This window comes from Phocoena sinus, chromosome 6, assembly GCF_008692025.1.
Source record: "Phocoena sinus isolate mPhoSin1 chromosome 6, mPhoSin1.pri, whole genome shotgun sequence".
Classification (NCBI taxonomy): domain Eukaryota; kingdom Metazoa; phylum Chordata; class Mammalia; order Artiodactyla; family Phocoenidae; genus Phocoena; species Phocoena sinus.
In genome coordinates, this window is record NC_045768.1 from 76102396 (window position 1) to 76122441 (window position 20046).

Sequence of the window (20046 nt, forward strand, 5' to 3'; positions counted from 1 at the left end):
CCTAAACACACCCCCTGCTCTCTCTAGGCCCCGCCCCCTTAAGGAAGAAACCGGGCAGCAGGGATGGCTGACGCGTGAAGCGCCATCTTTCACGCGGGCGGAACAAGTCGCTGTTGCTGCACTACCATTTCCTCGTGGGACACCGTAGGTACGCCTTGGTGTTTTCGAGATGCGATTATACGTAAACGCACGAGGTCTGCGCAAGGCGGGGTTCGGGGCGTACTTGCTCTGTCCCTTTGCTCAATGGCGTGCTCGGTAAATTTAGGGTAAGCTGATAACCAAGATAGTTCCGTTCTTAACGGGGAGGACTCCTGGGCCCCAAGAAACCAAAGAAGAGTTGGTGGTTGTGAATGATTTTGTTTGTGCTTGGCAGGTAGCAGGCGCTCAACAAATATTTGATGAACGGATTTGTTTTTTTTTTTTGCGGTACGCGGGCTTCTCACTGTTGTGGCCTCTCCCACTGCGGAGCACAGGTTCCGGACGTGCAGGCTCAGCGGCCATGGCTCACGGACCCAGCCACTCCGCGGCATGTGGGATGTTCCCGGAGCGGGGCACGAACCCGTGTCCCCTGAATCGGCAGGCGGACTCTCAACCACTGCGCCACCAGGGAAGCCCTGGTTTTTTTAATGACACAGTTCAGTACGCTGTAACTTCACCCCAAGCCTCGTTAGGTAATTTTCTTTCCCACAATATATAGTCACGACAATTTTGTCTTCTTTACATGTAAGCATTTTCTCAAGGATGATTTTCATGTCTTTAAACATTCTATAAGCTAGTTGCACAATGTGGATGAGTTGGGTGGGTTTTTTTTTTCACCTTTGAAAATGTACTATATTGTTTTGTGATGTGCTGTAAGATTTTTTTTTTTTTAAATCTCCAGTTAAATCAGCCTTTTGGTCTGCAAGTGTATTTTCAGGTTATTCGCTACAGATGAGTGGCACTTAACATTTTTCATCTTTAAAAATCGCGTAGGACATCTTTATCATTCAGAGGAAGAAATACACAAAATGACTCCCTCAAACCTATACCCTCTGCAGAAATAGACCCTTTACCTATGCTTTATGCTTATATCAAACACCAAAAAAATCTACCATTTATGTAGTTCCTACTGTGTCTTTGGTATTGTGCTTCTCAGCCTACATAAAGAATTACGCTCGGGGCTTCCCTGGTGGCACAGTGGTTAAGAATCCGCCTGCCAATGCAGCGGACATGGGTTTGATCCCTGGTTCGGGAAGATCCCACATGCCACGGAGCAACTAAGCCCATGCGCCACAACTAGTGAGCCTGCACTCTAGAGCCCACGAGCCCCAACTACTGAGCCCACGTGCTACAACTACTGAAGCCCACCTGCCTAGAGCCGGTGCTCCACAACAAGAGAAGCCACTGCAATGAGAAGCCCGCGCACCACAAGGAAGAGTAGCCCCCACTCGCCACAACTAGAGAAAGCCCGCGTGCAGCAACAAAGACCCAACACAGCCAAAAATAAATAAATAAAATAAATTTAAAAAAAAAGAATTACGCTCAATCCTCCTAACACATTTAGAATATAGATATTATCATCCCTGTTTTACAGAGGATATGACCAAGGTTTAGAGAGATTATTTACCCAAAGCCACTTAGCTAGCTGATTCAGGCCAGTTTTGTGCAGTTCCAGAGCCCACTGAGTCCTGAGGACACCAGGTTGGTACTGAGTGGATGACATCCTTTCTCAGAATACCTATGGGGGACAGTCCCAACACCTCCAGTTCAGAGTAAGATTGGAACTCAGATTAAGTGCCTAAGAGAGGAATACAGTGCCAAGAACAGTTTTTCCTACTTCAAAATTCTGCCTAGGGACAAAATTTCCCTTGTCTCCAATTCTGGTTTTGTGCAATATCAACCCTAGAACAACTATGCTTCCTAAGAGAATCAAACACCAAGGTCTAAATTCTGCAAGACCATGAGAATAAGATACATATTGAAAGTGGCTCTGTATGCATGATGCTTTGTAGTTAGTGAATGTGCATTTTCCCCCTCACATCTAACTGAACAATTGTTTAGGCATTGTGTAGCAGTAGCTTGTATGTCTTTCAATGGATCAGAGCAGGAAAAATCCAGTCGGAGGGAAAAAGTAGTTGTGACTTTATACTGTGGTTCAGAGTATTTTCATGCTCAAAGGTGTAAAATAGGAAGACAGGTATCCTAGCACAGATTGCTTCTTCAGGAAACCCAAAAAAAAAAATGATGTTAAGTATGTAGTAATGTGATCCATACTAGCAGCACCAAAGGATGGCTTGGGAGGACTTTAACCCTTAACCCCTCCAAATTCTGTTAATCAGTCCAAATAAACGACCCCAAATAACTCTACTGTTTAAGTGAAAATAGGTTTTGCTATTGAAACATATCTTCAAGCAAGAGCCCTAGTTCCCCATTTCCAACTAGGATGATAGGCCTAAGACCCTATTTAGAAATGTTTGAGCTAACCACCAATCCACATATAATTAATGAGCAATTATACAAAAAGGCTTTACCCTAGGGGAGCCGTGGAGCACATGTTTAAGAGCTTGGGCTCTGGCATCAGAGTTGTTGTAAGTATTGTCTCTGCCCTTGATTAGTTATGAGACTTTGGGCAATACTTCTCTGTGCCTCAGTTTCCTCAACTGCAAAGTGGCAAGCAGAATAATTTCCCGAAGGGTTGTTGTGAGGCTGACCTGAGATCAAGCAAGCTAATAATTTAAGACAGACAGTCAAGAAATTGGGGCTCTAATCTCAGTAATTATGCAGGGGTAACAGAAGCAATAACAAATTACAAACCACGTAAGCAATGTACCTATTTATAATTCCAACAAATAGAATGTCAGAACTCAGAGAACCTTCTTGCTACATCACGAATGTCAGTTATGGTCAGGAAGCCTTTCCCCCATCCTCTTTTTATTAACGTATTTCAGAAATGTGTTACGTGTTGCTTCGGAGCTGGAGCTGAGGACTTGTTGATTACCTCCTATTTACCAAGATTACAGCAAATTAGATTTAACTGGTGAACAATCTGACTTTGGACATGGAGGAGGAATATTGCTGAATAAACCACAGTGAGTTTAATTTCTTTTAAGTAATAAGATTTTATGTGGTTGCCTTAATAATTTCAGACTTATCAATATGAAATTTATGTTACCTTTTGGTTGGAATATGAATGACCCAACACCCAACTGAGGTACTTCCAGTTGGAATCTTGGTTCCTGGATATATCAGGTTAGTGAGCTAGTGTGATATAAATGGTTTAGAAAGCTGTAGTGGGTCCATGATTGGAGCTAACAGTCTATAGTTCTAATAATGCTCAATGTAGGCAGTGCCCCTGCAAAGAGAACATCGTTAGGATCCAATATGTATTTCTTTTCGGGTCCTCCTGGGACTCACCATTCTATAAACAAGTCAGTAAGCCTCTCAGTGGGAGGAATCACATTCTTGGCCAGGTAGTAACCTCTGTTTCTTCCATACTGGTGATCTGCAAGCAACAGTTGTGAGTGATCTAAAGCCTCAGCTAAAGAGTCTTCAGGGGAAGAAATTCCTAGTTCACTGCAGCCCCATGTAACACACAACAAGAAAGACAAGAAGTAGGAAGACAAGCTGACCATTTTCGAAAATCTTAAGACAAGATCATTAGCTAATTTATTATAGAAGACAGATTATGAAGTTTTAGCTTGATGAGTTTATCATGTTTATGGAGTTTGGGTGGAATCAGCAGTGCACAGTGGTGGCGTTGGTGCTTCCCTACTGGAGGCCTGAGTTGCAGTGGACCAGGAACAGATGAGCGAAAGCGCTCTCAACGGCAATGACTCCCTCACTAGCTATAAGCTTCCCAGACCCACCTCAGAATGTGCCCCGGAGCACATCTGCCTGTGGTTACCCCTCTGCTTGCAACTCTCAGCATGTTTTTGTGTTTAAACCTGCACTTTATTGTACTTACTAGGATGTTGCTTTGTAAGTAAGTTCCTTATTTCCTGTGTGACTTCTACCTCTCAGCTTTGTCCCAGGCTATTTGAGACCCAGGGCAGTGTGCTTACAGTTTCATGTTCCGACTCCTTTGTTTTTAGCTCATATCAGATGATGGGCAAATGCCAGGTGGCTGATTGAAGCTTCACTCCAACTGTTATTATCCTTAGGTCAGGCTCCTGTGGTGTAAGTGCTTCTTTTTGAAACTAACTTTTGTCTTTGTTTAAGAGTCGGGGTCGTTCTGTTTAAGGATCAGGGTCACTCTGATTTAAAGTGGATGAGGAGCTGTGAAGGAGACCATTTCTTTTTTGTCATCTGTGTCATTTTTCCTATCTCCCTTCTCCACACTATTTCTTTAACCCAACAAAGAAATATAAAACCACAACTAATGTCTCTGAGCCAAAATCACAGGTCACTAAGTTTTTTTTTTCAATAAGCTACAGGTGTACAATATAGTGATTCACAATTTTTACAGGTTATACTCCATTTACAGTTATTATAAAATATTGGCTGTATTGCCCTTATAGTTTATTTTGTACATAATAATTTGTACCTCATAATCCCCTACCCCTATCTTGCCCCTGCCCCCTTCCCTCTGCCCGCTGGTAACCACTAGTTTGTTCTGTATATCTGCCTCTGTCAGGTCACTTAGTTTTAAAATGTTTTAACACCTGGGCAGTTTTGAGATTTATTCTTTTTCTTCTTCAAAATCATTTTGACCAACTTGGTCATTTTTCTTCTGTGAACTTGAGGACCGACTGGCCTGTAAACTTCCACAAATAACCTTTGTGAGATTTTTATTGTTGTTGCATAGAATTTATAGATCAGTTTCTTGTCTTTCCATTTATGAGCATGGTCTATCTCTCTACTTACAACTTCTCTTGTACTCGTTAATTAGGTTTTATACTTTTCTCGGAAAAGACACTTTACATCTCTTGTGAGATTTTTCGGAGTTATGTTGTAATTGTGTTGCTATTGAAAATTGTTTCTTCTAAAAATGACATTTTAAATTATTTTTGCTGGTGTTCAGTTTACACTAGCCTTGTATGTTCATCTTGTTTTTGGCACCCTTGCTAAATGTTCTTATTGGTTGTAAATAATAATTAAAAACAACAAAACAAAGAAGTAAGCCTCAAACAAAAAGGTACTAGTCATTTCACTTTCATGTTCTTTAACTTTCAATAGCTGCCCATATTTTTTATAGTGTCCAGGGTCCTTAGTATGGCTGTCAAGGCTCTCCCCAGTCTTCTTCCAGCTGACTTTTCAAGACTTCATTCTTACTGCCCTTTCCCCTCTTTGCTTTCTGATGCACGAGTGTTCACTGTTCTGTAACCACTCAGTTCTCTCAGCCTGGAATACCCTTATCCTTCCAATTCTGTGCGAGGAAATCTTGTTAATTGCACCACATGTTGCCTCCTTCAGGAAGGAAAAGATGTGTCTTGTGCACCCTTAACTTCCACTATTAATATAAAAACTAAACACCTTGTATTTATACTTTTGGAGATGGTTACAGCAACACAATGTAGGGTTTAAAGGTATCAGCTTTTAGGCTTGAATCAACCAAAGCTTGAATCCTGGCCCAACCACTTTGTAACCTTGGGTGAGTTACGTAACATCTTTTTTTGCTTTTGTTTTTTGAAAAAGGGTTTCAGAAATAGGTTATAGACTAAGAATTGGAACAAGAGATTTGCAATATCATCCCACATCACAAAAAAGCATTGTTTCCTGACATCATGAATTTGGCTCTGTCACAGCAAACAGCAAACTGACTAAAGTTAAGCAGGTGAGGAGGACTTTGTGCAGGCTACTGCAATAGGGAAGAGAGACAGAAAACTCCATTGAAAGAAAAGTTGGGAACTAAGGAGCCGTCAAGCCACAACTAAGGAGCACATGTGCCGCAACTAAGGAGCCTGCGGGCTACAACTAAGGAGCACACGTGCCACAACTAAGAAGCTGGCAAGCTGCAACTAAGGAGGCCACCTGCCACAACTAAGACCTGGGACAACCAAATAAATAAATAAATAAATAAAATATTTTTTAAAAAAAACAAAACTGACATGGTACTTGTAGAAAAAAAGAGTTGGGAAAGTTTTTAAGAGCTGATGTCTTTAAGACCTGAAGGGTAATCTTAGGTTACCTATATTTGTTAATTGGCAAAAGGAAAAGCAATCATTCCCTTATCTTTATGACAGGAGGTAGTTTTACAACCTGGAGCAAGGCTGCCTGCCTACTGAAGGTGGGCTCCTACCCTCCTACAGAGACTGGGAGATGGGCTGCTATCTTCCTTGATGAATATATTTCAAAGGTATTATCCCAGAAAGACATTCCATGTTGTAAAACTTGCAAGAGGCTTTTAAAAATTTACATCTCAGAAGGGAAGATAAAGAAGTGACAAGTTTTCTAATGTAAAGACTCTAAGAAAAGGGACATCGGGGCCTAGAGTTAGAGAGAAGCCTGTTTGAAGTTTAGTCGAGCTGATGGAAACATTAAGGCCATCTTCCCATCTTGATCAACTCATAACAGCATTACTCCTTCAAAGTAGAATAAGGGAGATGGAATCCAGTTATGTTCCTGCAAAATAGACTGTTTCTGAGTGTAGGGGTGTGTGTGTGTGAGAGAGAGAGAGAGAGAGAGAGAGAGAGAGAAAGGGAGAGAGAATGAGATGGAGATACAGTTATTTTGAGATAATGGGTACTGCTTCCAAATAAATATAAATCAGAATGTTAGTAAATACCAGCAAACCAAAACAAAGAGCCATTGAAATGATTAGAATTCTTGAGATCCAGAAAGACTTAAGAAAATTTTCCTTTATATTTACTAGATCTGATTAAATTAATTACTAAATAATGTATTTGTCAACAGGTATAAGTTTTTCCAACAATCTTTTCAAAAAAAATTACCATTTCTTTTTCAGTCTATCTCCAAAAGAAATGGTGTGTCATCCAATCTTAATGTAAGCACTGACTATACCACAAAGAAGGAAGTAAATTCAACGTTATTCTTTTTATCCCCCTCTGTGGAAATGTGTGAAATATCTCAACATAATATTTAGTTTGACAAAGATGCAAACATTTTCGTTGTTAAAGTACGTCTATTTTAAGCGATGGTGACTTTTTTGTGTGTATGGAGGAGAGTAGATTGTTTGAAGTGTAAAAGTAGAACTTCTTGATGATAGAACACCAAGGTTAATGACATTATCCTTTTTACAGACCTCAGTTTATATAGCAACACACACAAATATGTTTGTTTATTTATTTGTTATAGGTGATGGTCACAATTTACTAGGCAATAGTACACTATTTTCTTATGTTCTTAGTAATGCACTGTGTTTATTTAATCCTTTTTTAACCTTCGACCCACTTCACCCATTTCTCCCACTCTCCCCAACTCACCACCTCTGGCACCCACATAATCTTTTCTTTGCATCTATATGAGCTTGTTTGTTTGTTTTTTCCCAGATTCCACATATGAGATATAATACAGTATTTGTTTAACTTGTTTCATTTAGTATAAGGCCCTCAAGTTCCATCCATGTTGTTGCAAATGGCAAGATTTCCTCTTTTTTATGGCTAAATAATATTCCATTGTATATATCCACAATTTCTTTATCCATTCATCCATTGATGGACACTTAGGTTGTTTCCATATCTTGGCTATTGTAAATAATACTGCAATGAACATGGGGGTGCAGATGTCCTTTCGAGTTAGTGTTTTCATTTTCTTTGGATGAATACCCAGAAGTGGAATTATGGGATTATGTGATAGTTCTATTTTTGATTTTTTGGGGAACCTCCATACTGTTTTCCACAGTGGCTGCATCAATTTACTTTCCCACCAACAGCACAGGAGGGTGCCTTTTTCTTCATTTCCTCATCAACACTTATTTCTTGTCTTTTTGATTACAGCCATTCTAAACAGCTGTGAGGTGATATCTCATTGTAGTTTTGATTTGCATTTCCTGATGATTAATGACGTTGAGCATTTTTTCATCTACCTGTTGGCCATTTGTGTGTCTTCTTTGGAAGAATATCTATTCAGATCTTCTGCCCATTTTAAAAATCAGACTGATTGTTTTGCTATTGAGTTGTATGAGTTCTTTATATATTTTGAATATATACACATATATTTATATGTATCTTAACCCCTTATAAGATATATGATTTGCAAATATTTTCTTCTGTTCACTAGGTTGCCTTTTCATTTTGTTTATGATTTCCTTCGCTGTGCAGAAGCTTGTTAGTATGATGTAGTTCCACATACTTATTTTTGCTTTTGTTGCTTTTGCTTTTGCTGTCCGATTCAAAAAATCATTGCCAAGACCTTTGTCAAGGAGCTTACCACTTGTGTCTCCTTGTAGGAGTTTTATGGTTTCAGGTCTTATGATCAAGTCTTTAATCCATTTTGAGTTAATTTTTGTGTATGGTATAAGATAGTGGTCAAGTTTCTTTCTTTTTCATGTGGCTATCCAGGTTTCCCAGTACCATTTATTGGAGAGACTGTCTTCCCCCATTGTATATTCCTGGCTCCTTTGTTGTAAATTAAATGACCATATATGTGTGGGTTTATTTTTGGGTTCTCTATTCTGTTCCATTGATCTGTGTATCTGTTTTTATGTCAATATCATACCGTTTTAATTACTATAGCTTTGTAATAGTCTGAAATCAGAGAGCATGATACCTCCAGCTTTGTTCTTCTTTATCCAGATTGCTTTGGCTATTCAGGGTTTTTTGTGGTTCCATACAAATTTTAGGATTATTTGTTCTGTTTCTTTGAAAAAAGCCATTAGAGTTTTGATAAGGATTGCATTCAATCTGTAGCTTGCTTTGGGTAGTGTGGACATTTTAACAATATTGATTCTTCTAATTAATGAGCACAGAATATCTTTCCATTTGTGTCTTCTTGAATTTCCTTCATTAATGTCTTATAATTTTCAGTATACAGGTTGTTCACCTCCTTGGTTAAATTTATTCCTAGGTATTTTATTCTTTTTAACGCAATTATAAATAGGATTATTTTCTTTATTTCTCTTAAAAAAATAAATTTATTTATTTGTTTGTTTATTTATTTATTTTTGGCTGTGTTGGGTCTTTGTTGCTGTGCTCAGGCTTTTTCTGAGCGGGGGCTACTCTTCGTTGCAGTGTGTGGACTTCTCATTGTCGTGGCTTCTCTTGTTGTGGAGCATGGGCTCTAGGTGCACAGGCTTCAGTAGTTGTGGCACGTGGTTCATGGGCTCTAGAGCTCAGTCTCAGTAGTTGTGGCGCACGGGCTTAGTTGCTCCGCGGTATGTGGGATCTTCCCGGGCCACGGCTTGAACCCATGTCCCTTGCATTGGCAGGCAGATTCTTAACCACTGCACCACCAGGGAAGCCCTCTTTATTTCTCTTTATGATAGTTTGTAATTGGTATATAGAAATGCAGCAGATTCTGTGTATTGATTTTGTATCCTGCAACTTTACTGAATTTATTATTTATAATAAATAATAATGAGACAAAGATGGCATTACATGATGATAAAGGGGTCAATCCAACAAGAGGATGTAATAATTGTAAATTTTTATGCACCTAATATTGGAGCACCTAAATATTTAAAGCAAGTATTAACAGACTTAAAGGGAGAAACGGATAGCAATGCAATAATAGCAGGAGATTATAATATCCCATTTATGTCAATAGATAGATCATTCACACAGAAAATCTATAAGGAAACATCAGCCTTAAATGACATGTTTGAACAAACCTATATAGAACGTTCCATTCAAAAGCAACAGAATACACATTCTTTTCAAGTGTTCATAGAACATTTTCCAGGCTAGATCATATGTTAGGCCACAAAAAGGCTTAATAAATTTAAGAGGGTTGAAATTATTTAAAAAATCTTTTCTGCCCACAATGGTATGTAACTAGCAATTAATTATACAAAGAAAACTGGAAAATCCACAAGTATGTGGAGATTATATAACATGCTGCTGAAAAACCAATGGGTCAAAGAAGAAATCAAAAGAGAAATGTAAAAAAATACCTTGAAACAAACAATGGTAGAAATACATCAAAATTTGTGGGATGCAGCAAAAACAGTTCTAAAAGGGAAGTTCATAGTGATAAATGCCTCCCTCAAGAAACGAAAAAAGACTCAAATAGAACTTACCTGGTGGTGCACTGGTTAAGAATCTGCCTGCCAATGCAGGGGGCATGGATTCGAACCCTGGTCTGGGAAGATCCCACATACTGTGGAGCAACTCAGCCCATGTACCACAACTACTGAGCCTGCACTCTAGAGCCCGCAAGCCACAACTACTGAAGCCCATTCACCTAGAGCCTGTGCTGTGCAGCAAGAGAAGCCACCACAGTGAGAAGCCCACGCACCGCAGTAAAGAATAGCCCCTACTCACCGCAACTAGAGAAAGCCCATGTGCGGCAACGAAGACCCAACACAGCCAAAAATAAATAAATAAATAAAATTAAAAAAAAAAAGACTCAAATAAACAACCTAACTTTATACCTCAAGGAGCTAGAAAAAGAAGAACAAATGAAACCCAAAGTTAATACAGGGAAGGAAATAACAAATATTAGAGCAGAAATAAATGAAATAGAGACTAAAGAGACACTAGAGAAGATTAATGAAACTAGGCGCTGGTTCTTTGAAAAGATAAACAAAATTGACAAATCTTTAGCTAGACTCACCAAGAATAAAAGAGAGAGGACTCAAATAAATAAAATCAGAAATGAAAGAGGAGATGTTACAACTGATATCACAGAAATACAAAAGATCATAAGAGATTGCTATGAACAATTATATGCCAACAAACTGGACAATCTAGAAGAAATGAATAAATTTCTAGAAACATATAACCTACCAAGACTGAATCATGAAGAAATAGAAAATTGGAACAGATCGATTACTAGTAAGGCGATTGAATCAGTAATCAAAAACCTCCCAACAAACAAAAGTCCAGGACCAGATGGCTTCATGGGTGAATTTTGCCAAATATTTAAAGAAGAATTAATATACCAATTCTTCTCAAAGTCTTCCCAAAAAACTGGAAGAGGAGGGAACTCTTCCACCTCATTTCATAAGGCCAACATTGCCCTGATACCAAACCTAGACAGGGTTGCTGCAGGAAAAGAAAATTACAGGCCAATATCACCGATGAACATAGATGCAAAAATCCTCAAAAAAATATTAGCAAACCAAATTCAACAATACATTAAAAGGATCATATATCATGATCTAGTGGGATTTATTTCAGGGATGCAAGGGTGGTTCAACATCTCAAATCAGCCAATGTGATACACCACATTAGTAAAATGAAGGATAAAAATCATATGATAATCTCAATATATGCAGAAAAATCATTTGACAAAATTCAATATCCATTTATGATAAAAACTTTCAACAAAGTGGATATAAAGAGAACATACCTCAACATAATAAAGGCCATATATGACAAGCTCACAGCTGACATCATATTCAATGGTAAAAAGCTGAAAGCATTTCCTCTGAGATCAGGAACAAGACAAGGATGCCTCACCACTTTTACTCAACATAGTATCAGAAGCCCTAGCCAGAGCAGTTAGGCAAGAAAAAGAAATAAAAGGCATCCAAATTGGAAAGGAAGAAGTAAAACTCTCACTATTTGCAGATGATATATTATATGTAGAAAACCCTAAAGACTCCATCAAAAAACTGTTAGAACTACTTAACATCTTTGAATGTCTGTTTTTTCCTCTTGAATATGGTATTGCTTTGAGGATTAAAAGAGATGATCTATGTAAAATGTTTACCCTGATACCTGCCACATGGTAATTGCTCATTCAGGTTGGCCACTATGATCATATGGTAGATACTCAATTGGCATTTGTTGAATAAATCTATTCCCAATTCCTAGTTTACAGATGAAGATATTGAGAGGGCAAAAAAGAGACCTTCTCAAGGTCATACCTTTAGTTTAGTGCAGATCTGTAACTAACACTTTTGTGTGCTAACAACTAGGTGTGGGCTCTTTCTGCATAACTGATCAACATAAGGCGAACATAAGTTTATCTCCTCACTAGACTAAGCTTCCAAAGGGCAGGGAGCTTCTCTGATTCACCTTTGTCTGCCCCTTGCCTCCAAGCACAGTGCCTCGCTTGTGTTAGATTCTCAGTAAATGGTGAATACAATTTAACCTAAGAAAATTCCCATCAGGAACAAGAATAAATTAAGAAAATTCCTTTAATCAGTGCATAGATTTGACTTTGAAGAATTTTGCTAAGCTCCAAATATAGCACATTATCAGGTGATCTTAATAAGGAAAAGCTTAACTTGAATGTTACTGCATTTTTAGGTGACACAAACAGGCCACTTGCATCAAGATTTCTAGATAAACATTTCATATACTAAGTGAAAAGGAGAAATTCAGACACATCATTTTTAACTGGTAATTGTACCCATTATCACCAGTTTAAAATTTGATTATGAAAGATGAGAAAGTATTGCCTTTATGGAAGTAATGGAATTTGATGAGTTGTTATCATGAAGGTTAATTAGGAGTCTTTGTGAGAGCAAATAACTGAGTCACAGGCAGTAAGTCTGTCTTCAAAAACATAAAAAGGAATGAGTTATCATGTCATTGTTTTTCATCTTAAAATATGTAGAGAGATATTCATCTTTTTAGTAGCTTGCCTGGGAAATTACAGTGTCTTTTATTTTACCATAATTAAGATTTTGCAATTTTTCATATAAATTATAAATATACAGACATGCATAAATCATTTAGTATAGAAGAATAAACTAGATGGATAGATGAGAGGTAAGTTATTACTGTGAAATCAGAGTATTAGTTCTCTCCAAACTTATTTTCCTGCCCCAGTGTGACATTATTTGCTTGCCCACATTCCATGTGCAGGGGTATAAAAGAGAAATAGTGCTCAAACATTGCTCATTGCATCTCTTGACTATCACCTGCTTTTACAAATAGTGCTTTAAGAATGAAAATGCTGTATGATAAATGACATAGGGATCTAATTCTAAAGCACTTTTTCCACTAATGAACTGTATATTATAAGTCAGGCGATATGCACATTTCTTTTCTGAACACAGGGGAAAAAGAAAATAAAAACAAGCGACCCCTTTGATGAATAGCAAATACTTAATACCCTTCTGGTTTTGCTCTACCAAGATCCAATTATCTCCCACATTTCTTAACAGTTTTTACAAACTGCTTGTGTATTCAAGTAGAATTACAAGAAAAAAAATCCAAATTAAAAAAAAAAAAGAACAAAAGTAAAGTTACAGTCTGTATGATTTTAAAGGCCTAAATAATGTCATTGTGAAAAAAAACACCATAAAAAGTGCAGTTCAAATTCACAGTTGGTCTAGGGTACCTTGTATATGGGCCAGCTCAGTCTGCCAAGTGCTTGTTAAATTAATTATCATACAGCAGCTTTCACTCTCTAAGTGGAACTCACAGAAAATGTGCTTAGAGTGGAGAAATGTAAATTGGGTTATGAGGTAATTTTATACTCTAGGGATAGATTTTTTTTTTCATTACTTCATGTTGGAAAAGGTTCATTATTATTTATAAAGCCCCAAAGCCAACCCATCTCCAACCTCATTGTCACTTTCTGCATTCGAAACACCACTAAATTCCCAAATGAGTAGGCTAATTCTTTCCTTACAGAGCCATAACACTTGCTTGGGGTATTACTAAGTTAGGGGACAGCACTTTATTCAAAATAATTCTTATTCTCCAGGAAAAGCATTCATACACTTTATTTCTATGTGGCCATAACTCTGGTGGAAGATGTCTATAGGCCATAACTCTGGTGGCTTGTCTCCTGATTATCACTACTGAATATTGTTTCTTTGAGCACCTGGGTCCTACAATGATGGGAGCTATTCAGGTACTTCAGAGTGCATGCTTAGAAGACAATTAGCATTCTACTTATCATTTTACGTGTTTAAGATGCACTACTGAAAAATGTTATTTTTCAAGTGAATTTGATCAACTAGATGATTAAATGGTACATTTAATATAGTATGCTGTAATGTCCTATTTTGCAATTAATCTAAACATTGTTAGCTAATTAATTATTTTAAATGCAAAAGTGACAAAGGTTTGTTTAGAACCCAATAACAACAACAAAAACATTACTCATTCTCTTGATGAGTTCAGCAATGGGACGTTTTTCTCTTCTGATCTAGAAGTAATTTTCCTTCAGTATTTATTTAGCTCTATTCTACACTATTGATAGTTATCTCTCTTTTTTTAACTTCTATATTTGTGTATGTTTTATTTTATTTTTTAAATTAATGTGTTTATTTTTGGCTGCGTTGGGTCTTCGCTGCTGCGCGGGCTTTCTCTAGATGTTCTTCATTGCGGTGCGCAGGCTTCTCATTGCAGTGGCTTCTCTTGTTGCGGAGCACGGGCTCTAGGCACGCAGACTTCAGTAGTTGTGGCATGCAGGCTCAGTAGTTATGGCTCACGGGCTTAGTTGCTCCGTGGCATGTGGGATCTTCTCGGACTAGGGCCCGAACCTGTGTCCCCTGCATTGGCAGGCGGATTCTTAACCACTGTGCCACCAGGGAAGTCCCAGTTTCAGTGTTTTGATTCTTTCTTTGATAGTTGAATTGTTTATGTATTTCCATGATGCAAAAAGCTATGTTTTAGCATAAACCTAAAATAAAACTGCATATTTTCAAAATTATCTGTTAATCCCCAAAGTCTCCGGGGCACACCTATTAGGCTGTGGTAGGTCAGGAATTGGGGCACCTGCGGCCGTGAACGGACAAGCAGGAGCATCATGGGGCTAGGTATTGAACCTGTGAATCTGTGATAAGGTGTCTATGACTGTGTTGCTCAGGCCAGGAGGTGATGCCAGAATTAGGAGGGGGACTGAGGTCTTAGCCAGGTTAAATGGGAGGGGCATCCAGTGAGAACAAATATAGGACTTTGAATGAGGTATAAGACACTGCTCACCAAAAAGCAGGCAGGTTATTTCCAATGTTTTAGCGAGTTAAATCTGAGAACAGATTTAACTCTTTAGAAGAGTCTAGTCTATAAGTGTGGACACAGTCCCTTCTGCTTGAAGCTGCTGTGGGATTGTATGCCTTTAAAATTTAAATTAATAGCATTCTTTTACAGTTTGCTTTTTTCCCATCTCAAGATGCTTTTGAGATATGTCAGGATAATACATATTGTTTGGGCGTAGAGAGAAACAAAGTAAAAGAATAATGCATGACCCAGACACATACCCACTGGGAGATGGAGGGGAAGGAATACAGAGGGTGGGAGTGGAGCTTTAAATCTGGGTTTAAATTGGTTGCTTTAGTCTCTGGACTTTCCTATATATTTTATATCTTTTAAATTTTTATTTTTAATTGTGGTAAAATACACATAATATAAAATTTACCATCTTAACCATGAAGTGTACAGTTCAGTATTAAGTATATCCACATTGTTGTGCACCCAATCTCCAGAACTTTTTCATGTTGCAAAACTGAAACTCTGCACCCATTAAACCAGGGGTTCCCAACCCTCGGGCGCGGACCGGTAGCGGTCCGTGGGCCTGTTAGGAACCAGGCTACACAGCAGGAGGTGAGTGGCAGGCGAGTGAGCGAAGCTTCATCTGTATTTACAGCCGCTCCCCATTACTTGCATTACCGCCTGAGCTCCGCCTCCTGTCAGATCAGCTGTGGCATTAGGTTCTCATAGGAGTGCGACCCCTACTGTGAACTGCACATGCGAGGGATCTAGGTTGTGTGCTCCGTATGAGAATCTAATGCCTGATGATCTGAGGTGGAGCTGAGGGGTGATGCTAGCGCTGGGGAGTGGCTGCAAATACAGATTATCATTAGCAGACAGGTTTGACTGCACAGAGACCGTAATAAATCAATTGCTTGTAGACTCATATCAAAACCCCATCAGTGAGTGGCAAGTGAAAACAAGCCCACTGATTCTGCATTATGGTGAGTTGTATAATTATTTTGACTACTTTCATCTAATTCCCCCTCCCCCGCCACACCCCTGCCTCTGGTAACCACAAATCTGATCTCTTTTTCTTTGAGTTTGTTTGTACATTTGTTTGTTTTCGAAGTATGTTTGACCTACAACACTATGTTTGTTAATTGTTTTGTTCTTTAGATTCCATATATAATTGAAATCATACAGTACTTGTCTTTCTCTGACTTATTTCACTTAGTGTAATACCCTCTAGGTCCATCTATGTTGTTGCAAATGGCAAGAATTCATTCCTTTTTTATGGCTAAGTAGTATTCCATGGTATATATGTACTACATCTTCCTTATCCATTCATCTATTTATTGGCACTTAGGTTGCTTCCATATCTTGGGTATTGCAAATAATGACGCAATGAAGATAGGGCTGCATGTATCTTTTCTAATTAGTGTTTTTCTTTTCTTTAGATAAATACCCAGGAGTGGAATTGTTGGATATATGGTAGTTTTCTTGTTAATTTTTTAAAAAATAAATTTATTTATTTATTTATTTATGGCTGCGTTGGGTCTTCGTTGCTGTGCACAGGCTTTCTCTAGTTGCGGCAAATGGGGGCTACTCTTTATTGAGGTGCATGGGCTTCTCATTGCCATGGCTTCTCTTGTTGTGGGGCACGAGCTCTGGGTGCGTGAGCTTCAGTAGTTGTGGCTCGCAGGCTCTAGAGTGCAGGCTTAGTAGTTATGGTGCACGGGCTTAGTTGCTCCACAGCATGAGGGATCTTCCCAGACCAGGGCTCAAACCCATGTCCCTTGCATTGGCAGGTGCATTCTTAACCACTGCGCCACCCGGGAAGTTCCTCTTTTTAATATTTAAGGAACCTCCATAGTGGTTGCACCGATTTACATTCTCACCAAGAGTGCAGGAGGGTTCCCTTTTCTCCACATCCTTGCCAACACTTGTTATTTTGTCTTTTTGATGATAGCCATTCTGTCAGGTGTGAGATGATATCTTATTGTGGTTTTGATTTGCATTTCCCTGATGATTAGTAATGTTGAGCATCTTTTCATGTGCCTGTTGGCCATGTGTATGTCTTTTTTGGAAAAAATGTCTGTTCAGATCCTCTGCCCATTTTTAAATCAGGTTCTTTGTTTTTTTGAAGTTGAATTATATGACCTCTTTGTATATTTTAGATATTGATCCCTTATCAGATATATTGTTTACAAATATCTTCTCCCATTCAGTAAGTGGCCTTTTCATTTTGTTGGTAGTTTCCTTCGCTGTGCAAAAGCTTTTTAGTTCGATGTGTTCCCATTAGTTTATTTTTGTTTTTGTTTCCCTTGCCTGAGGAGAAATTTCCAAAAAATATTACTAAGACTGATGTCAAAGAGAGTACTGGCTCTGTTTTCTTCTAGAAGTTTTATGGTTTCACGTCTTACATTTAAGTCTTTAATTCATTTTGAATTTATTTTTGTGCATGGTGTAAGAGAGTTGTCCAGACTGATTCTTTTGCATGTAGCTGTCCAGTTTTCCCAACATCATTTATTGAAGAGGCTGTCTTCTTATTGTATATTTTTGCCTGCTTTGTCATAGATTAATTACCCATATAGGTGTGGGTTGTTTCTATTAATTTGATTACTCTAGATACCTCATATAAATGGAATCATACAGTATTTGTCTTTTTATAATTGGCTTATTTCACTTAGCATAATGAGTACAAGGCTTGTGTGAGTAGTTGCATGTGTCAGAAATGCCTTTCTTTTTAAGGCTGAGTAATATTCCATTGTATGTATAAACTACATTTTGTTTATCCATTCATCCATCAGTGGAGACTTGGGTTGCTTTCACCTTTTGAAAGCTATTATGAAAATGCTCCTATGAGAATAGGTGTACCAAATATCTCTTTGAGACCTTGCTTTCAATACTGAATAGTGTAATTGCTGGATCCTATGGTAATTCTGTTTTCAGTTTTTTTGAGGAAATGCATACTGTTTTCCACAGTGGCTGCATCATTTTACATTCCCACTGATAGAGCACAAGGGTTTCAATTTCTCCATATGTTTGCCAACACTTATTATTTTCCGTTTTGTTTTGTTGTCTTTGAATAGTAGCCATTGTGATGGGTGTGAGGTGATATTGTGATTTTGGTTGGATTTCCCTGATGATCATATATTTTTTTGAAAAGACTGCGTTGTGGACTAGGGTGAGGGAGATGAGTGGAACTCAGCCAGTGCTGAGGAAGGGGTGGAAGAGACATGGGCCCAGTTGGGCAGGGAGAGGGGAGAGAGAAAGGCTGAACCCTTCTGTGTACTCAGCAGATGCAGAGGTCTCTATGAGTGGTCAGGACCAGAGTGAGCTGAGTGAGGAAAGAAATGGGGCAGAGACTGGAGGCAGTGCCTGAGATAAGTGAGAAAGAATAGTGCTGATGCAGGAAGGGCCAGGGAAGCGTGGTAATTCCTGGTTGTTAGTTACATTTTCAGTGAAATTGAGTTCAAGGGTGTTGCTTGGTAACTGCCAGTAACAATTAGGCTCCTTTCATAAGTAGAAACCAGTTATCATCTACTCTGGGGTGCTTGGATCCATCAGACTTGTATGATGATTAAGTTAATGAAATAGTTTGGAGGATAAAAAGGTGTGTACTGACACCCTGTCACAGGGTCTGTGCATGGGGGAGCTGGGGCAATGACTTGTCCCTGGTACACGCTCTGTCTTCTGTGTTCTCTGAAGAGATACACTTCCACTTGTCCCTCAGAGACAAAATAAATGCCCAGAGTTTACCAAAGAATGAGTATTTTTCAGTCAGGAGGGAATTGGCTGCTTCTTGGTGGGCATTGTCTCTAAGTGTTTAGGAGTTGTATTATCTGTTGCTGCTGTAACAAGTTACCACTAACTGGATGGCTTAAAATAAAAGAAATGTATTCTTTCACAGTTCCACAGGCCAGAAGCTCCAAATCAGGGTGTGGACAGGGCCGCACCTGCTCTGAGAGTCTCTAGTGGAGAATTCTTTCTAGCTTCTTCCAGCTTCAGATGGCTGTTGGCATTTCTTGGCTTCCTTGTCTTGTGGTCACATGGCTCCAGTCTCTGCCACTCCAGTCCCACATCACATTCTCCTCTTCTGTCTTTTTAAGGGTCATTTGTCATTGAATTTAAGGACCACCTGAGTAATCCAGGATGACCTCATCTCAAGACCCTTAACTTAATTACATCTGCAAAGAACCTTTTCCCAAATATAGTAACATTCTTAGCTTCCAGGGATTTTGACATGGATGTACATTTTGTGGTGGAGGCATTATTCTACAGGAGTATAGAGCCTTTTGGGGGAATAATAGCCCTTACCCACTGACATAAATATACTCACTCTGGCAGTGGGAAGCGCTATTCGAACTGCGTGCCTTTGTTCGAATCTCTAACAGACATCACCCAAAGTCAGTGGTGGAGTAAGCAAATTTGGCACCTGAGTCAATTTAATGTCCCCACACATGTTGGTAGGTGCTAGAATTTCAAACAGTTGTTTGCAGTGCTCCCATTTTGACTGATTCCCAGGGACATAAGGCTTCTTCTGCTCCATCCTTTTCTCATCGCCCCTGCCCAAAGCCCTACCCATTCACTGTATCCTCTCAGTTCTGTGTTGGGGGCAGGAAGCGTGTCATACTTATTGAGCCTTTCCGGGTCCTCAGTAACCAGGGAAAGCTGAGACAGAGGAACCCAGCATCCATATTCTTGGGCTATCTTATTGAAACCTGCTTAATGAAGAAAGTCATTCCCAGTTGTGGGTGTCTTCTGAACGCTGCCATGCCAGGAAGCGTGTCATACTTATTGAGCCTTTCCGGGTCCTCAGTAACCAGGGAAAGCTGAGACAGAGGAACCCAGCATCCATATTCTTGGGCTATCTTATTGAAACCTGCTTAATGAAGAAAGTCATTCCCAGTTGTGGGTGTCTTCTGAACGCTGCCATGCCAGGGCCGGTTATGTGTGTAAGGACAGTAAGTCTACAATTTTATAGAAACGATTTCACATCAATAGAAACATCATTATACAGCACAAGATCCATATTTCTGATTATCATGCTTAGTGATATTGTCTGAGAATGACCAGAAATTGTCATTTATATAGAGCTGTGTTCCATTTTGATAATGCTAGAGAACAG